This window comes from Bidens hawaiensis, unplaced genomic scaffold (assembly GCF_021521415.1).
Source record: "Bidens hawaiensis isolate Kalapana, Puna unplaced genomic scaffold, B.hawaiensis_p1.1 tig00010302_1, whole genome shotgun sequence".
Classification (NCBI taxonomy): Eukaryota; Viridiplantae; Streptophyta; class Magnoliopsida; order Asterales; family Asteraceae; genus Bidens; species Bidens hawaiensis.
In genome coordinates, this window is record NW_027491781.1 from 88,236 (window position 1) to 94,235 (window position 6,000).

Here is a 6,000-nt window from a genome sequence, read left to right on the forward strand (position 1 = left end):
AAAATTAGAACAAAATAAACTAGTTTCGTGGGGTGAGCGGATTTTATTGATTTGTGCTTACAATTAATTCATAACTCGAGGAGGGGAGGGGGGGGGGGAATGGCTATAGGCCATGGCACCAATTGATGAATATCTCAAAACGGTGTGAAGGGCGTCATAATACCAGCACGGCATGGATGACGCATCTAAAACACAAGCTTACTAAATAAATAAATCAACAAAATAGTTTTGTAACAAACTTTTTAGCCAAAATAACCTTGTTTCTGGAAACCCTTTTTGTTGGTGTACTATTTTTTTACTATAATTGAATAAAATGTCAAAACATGTGTTCAGCTTCAAATAACACGGCCCCACCTTTTACACATCCGGAGTAAAAAAATATGATTTATTGATCTTTACTTATATGAACTTGCGATTACAAACGTCATGTCAAAGTACTCAAAAGGGGTATTACATACATTAAATTTGTAAAAGAAATTGAGATATAAGCATAATTGACATTATGTTTTTATTGAAAGATGTTTGAAATAATCAAACTCATGATAAACTAACAAAACATATATCAAACAAAAGCTAGTAATAAGAAATGTAACTAAAAATCAACTAACAATGAACTATTGAAGTGTATATTTTTATGACATTCTTTTAATAAATTTGTAAATCATTTTCGACAACAATTTCTAGTGTTTGAAAAATATGAATTTTGATTAAATTATTTATAATTAATGTGCTGCTTGTTTATTAGTATTACCATCATCAAGTTACCAACTTACCATAAAATAGCATCGGCAAAATATCTAACTTGACAAAAAAAACTAGTAAATGTATAAAACAGAATGACAACTGCACACGTCCAGGATATGCCGACCCAAAAGATGTATTTATATTAGACGTCTTGGGCTTTTCTAGGTAAATTGTTTTTCTTGTAGCTTTACATAATTTGTGAGCATTTTTTGTGTTTTTGATAGCTTGGTGTAACCAGACACATACTTATTTATACTAGCAGGGGAGGGGGATTAAAGTAGAGCAAAAAAAAAAAAAAAAAAAATCAATTACGAACTAGAAGTTAGTATCGGGTTGGGACCGATTTCTTTTGTGTTAGTTAATAGCCGAAACCGGTTTTGGTTAAAAGTTTGTTCCGGTTCGAAAACCAGTTTTTCTATGCACCAATAGTTATAAGCATGTAACTTTTAAATTATTTATTTCTAAACTAAAGTCATTACTACTTACTAGTCTAGAATATAGAATGTCTACATCTTTTATTTAGGATATGGGACTAGTCTAACTATTATATATATATTTATGTCGAGTGTTTGGTAGTCTCTCTTTGTTTAGAAGTCTAATTATTCTTTCGTAACCAAACCAAACTTGTACCCAATTATACTTGGGCTTTGTGTTGGACGTAATTTCGGACTCCAAGTCACAAGTCGGTGAACTTGAGGGACTAATGTTGACAAGCTTGTCATAGTTGGTTATGTTCCCTAGTTATGTTATGTTTCCTAATTGTATAATAGGTAATGTCTTGGCTAACAATTTAGGTTAGTCTATATAAACATGTCATGGTTAGACATTATAGGCGTGTGGTATGAGATGCAACCGAGTTAAGGGTTCATCTAGAGACACACACGAGATGTAACAGAGATAGGGTTCATCTAGATGCAACCGAGTTATGGTTCATCAAGAGTCAAACCGAGTTAGGGTTTGATAGCTTGTAATCAGTTTTTGAGTTAGATTTTCTGATTAATATAAACGAGAGATATTTGTTTAGTTGGTGTTTGATTATCGATCCAAGACTTGACTTGGCTCTAGTTGGGCATATTGTTTTAAAATAAAGCTTAGGCTATCCAAAATTCCAAACAGGGGTGTTCAAACAATCTGAATCCGCATCCGAATTTGATATATAAATTCGAATTATCCGAAATTTCGGATACAAATTCAGATGTTAAAGTTCATTATCCGAAAGTTTCTTGTTGCTGTAACTTACAAATTAATTCTTCATTTACTAATAGACTACTAGTAGTCTAGATTCTATAATATCTACACCTTTTGTTTAGGACATGTGATCATAACTCATAAGTATTAGATATATCTATGTTAAGTGTTCGATAGTCTCTCTTTATTTCATATTGTAATCGTTCTTTTGTTACTTTTTCTTAACTGAGTCAAACTCGAGCCTAGTAATACTTGAGCTTGGCTCTGTTTCGGCCTACTATTTCAAAATAAAGGTCGGGTTAAAATAGAACCTTGAGGATTCATGGTTCGCTAGAGTTTGTTATGAGCAAGGTATATGAGTGCCAAAAAAAGTTGATATGAAAAGGCATGTGAAGTTTGTAAAGTTTAATATGTGATCATCAACTAAACTTAAGAAATAAAGAATATCATGATATAAAGATAGACCCACCCGCTATGAAGAGGTAGGTCCCCGCAAAGCCCAGTTGGACCCGCAAGACACACCTTGAAGAGGTACGTCTGCGCAAAGACCAGCTGGTTCCGCAGGACCCACCATGCTCAGAGATGAAGACCTTACACGCAGTAAGCCAGCTGTTCCCGCAGGAAAGCCTCCCTTGGAACAGTACCCTACCTGTTCCCGCAGCTGTGGGTACAAGCCAAGAAGGAAGGCTACCCGCACTAACAGTAAGGCTACACGCGTAAGGCACTAACTCTTAATACTTCAGCAATGTCACCTAAGGAAAGAATGAGCAAGGCGGGAGTATTCCCGCCCAAAAGAGCCAGTCCCTACGCTTCTGGAAGATCTTTTGTACTATACCTGCCAAGGTATGGACAAAATAGACAAGATCTGACCAAAGCAGCCCATGAACCAATCACAGGGTGACAGCTCACCGACAATAGTACGAGGAGGAGCACGCTCCAGTACAAAATGTCACTATCAGCCGCTGCCTACCCACCAACTCCCATCGTGGCACGTACGTAGCCCGTAGTTGGTGGAAAAGGATTATTATATACAGCTGGCCGTACCTGCTTGGAAACCTACATTCGGCTATAAATACTCCAATACCTTGGAACGGTAGGATCATCTTATCTTCTCCCTAGCTATTTCTTTCAATATACACTTATATTCAGAGCAATTTAGTCTGATTCTCACGCCGGAGGGTGGTCACAAGGAGGAACCCCCCATTCTCAGTGACGAGCTCACGGTGTCTGTTTTGCAGGTCGAGAAGAATAACCATCTTTGCCGGACCTAACCCTCGTAGGAAGCATCTACTTAACCCTAAGATTATCCGTAATCTGCCTGGGTCATTTAGTGTTTCTTCACGCTATTTGCTCTCTGTTACCATGTCATCAGTTTTTAAACAACTTACAAGAACCTTTATTTCTTCTTTAACGGTTGTTACTCGTTTTAATATCAAACCATCACATCAGCACCTACTTTTCCGTTTATTTATTCTATAACAAATTGAATGGGTTACAGGACCAACTTATTGTGTGCTTGCTCAAAAACTAACAAGGGAAGCTGATACCACTCAAATGGGGGAATTGAGTTGAAAAATCTATTTGTAAATCCAAACGGTATCACGTGCTTACCATTGAAGATGCTCTTACTCAATTATGATGATGATAGTTTTAGAACTTTTACAACTTTTAGCTATTTTGACTGTTTTATTTTTACAAACTTTTAGAGCTTTTACTTTTAAAGTTTGATAAAATTTAACATTTTAGTTTTTTTTTAATTAAATTAAATCCTATTCTAGTTCATATAATTCAGTTTTTTTTCTTCAACTTTAACCATATTTAACAAAATTTATAACACAAGATAATAAAGTAACTTCAAACATATTAGATCAACCAACACAAATTTACCTTAATATGTCTTAAGTTTAGGATCTAATGATCTATCACTAGTAATTTTCACAAAAATATGAAATGTATCAGTAGCCTTGCTACTTTAAGCTTGGAATTTCACCGACTTTCTTCTTCATACGCGCTATGAGTTTGAACTTTTCTTCAGCCTCGACTTGTTGGCGCATATCAGATCCAGAGCATGCTCGATCGGGATGAAACCTTAGCAATGCTTGTTTATAAGCTGCATGAACCTGAAACAAAAATAATATTATCACAATAACAATCTAGATCTTTAATTTAGCATTTTTAATATGTTCTACATAATCAGACACAACAAACCTCATCTGATGTGGCATACAGGCTGTTGACGAGGATTCCTAAACCACGCAGTAACGAAGCCATATCGTGACATGTCATTTCTAGCTTCCTAAGGTCTTGTTGAACTTCAAAACGATACATTTTGTAGGGGTATGGTACTAAACCCGGCTTACGACCTTAATTTATTATGTTTGGCTTATTTTATTATATGGACTAATACAATATTATTGGGCTGAGGAGGTTTTGTAGAGGTAACCCTAACTGGGCTAGGCCCATTAGGGTACCATGATGGTGGCCATGAGGCTCCCTATATAAGGAGGTCTCCACCTCCTTATTAAGGGTTGTTGTTCTCAATAAGAGCCACCACCATAACCATTTTTGTGTCTGTAAACAAGAGATCCTCGAGATTTCTTAGCAGTCACCTCCACACCCCCAAAAACCATTGCAGATCTGAACGGAGGAGAGCGAGATTTGGTTACATCATCCCGTAGAAAACGATCCGAACTATGCCTGGTACGTTTCGTGCTTCTTCACATTTCTTTCATGTTCATGTTTTCCTCGTCCTGTGAAACATCAAGAACAAAAATTTATGTAAAATGAATAATCTTGAAAAAAGCTAAAGAAATAATAAACGTGTGACAAGAATTATGCAAACCTGTTTTTGAGATTCCCTGATTTCTTCTACGCGTTGTTGCTGTCGTTTTTGAATGTCTAATATACGCAAATCTTCGGCTTTTTTTCTTTTCAGTAAACGTCGCTGCTCCTTAGCTTCTTCAGCCTGCAAAAGTATATAAAAAGATAAAAAGTTTATGCCTTTAACTCAATTTCAAGTAACCAGTCAAAACAGGTTAACTGACGGGCCAAAATGGGTTAGACTTAACACAAATTTTCAGCTTTTGTTGTCTTTTTTAGTTTTTTTTTTTTTTAAATTGTTGAAAGTAAACAATTCATGTGATAATTATGATTACAAGTAATACTATAATCTACAGATAATTGCACAAATGGTTCGAGTTTAGGGTCTAAAACTAACTTCCATTAAAAAGTCTGTTAACAATTGTCTAGCTGAAATGTACCTGAAGTTTTAAGGCTAACTGACTCGCTCTTTTAGTTTGTCACTGCAAAAGTGGTATTTTAAAAATATGAGAATACGACCTACTAATAGTAGCAATAAGTCAATAAGATCTAGAAATCATATCTTGTAATACTCTACACTTTTGCCTAATGAACAGAAAAAAGATCATGATATAAGTGTAAACTTAATCTAGTCAACTAATATAAAAACACAAAATTTTAGTAGTATGTTGGTCACAACAGCAAGAACACAAAGGTTAACACAAATGACGATAAAATGAATAAGGATTATTATCGGCCAATACCATTCAATAAGGATTATTAAAATCCAATAAACCTATATATTATTTAATTAATTTTATCATAATTTGTATGTAACAAATAATTATTAAATAAAAATTTTTCACATAATGGGCATGTGAGCCAGCTCGATAACTGAAGCTCGGGCTCATTAATTAAACAAGCTTATTTTAGGCTCGATTCCAGCTTTTTGCTAGCCAATCTCGAGTTTTTATCCTCGCTCGTATATGTACCTGGTTTTTAGAAATGTATCTTATATTCTTATGAACCAGCTTTTGGTATCCATTACTAGCTTTATGATGCATATCACAACTTGTATTTAATATTTATTAAATGTGGTTGTGAAATGAGGAAATAGAAAAGGTATAAAAAGATGTTATTTAAAAAAAACATAAAATTAGTTATTTTTAATATAATTATAGAGGTGAAAATAAAAAAGTTAATAAAAATGCTCTTAGTGGTTTAAAAAGTTGTGTTTTTTGTTTTACATTGGTATTTTATGTTAAAAGT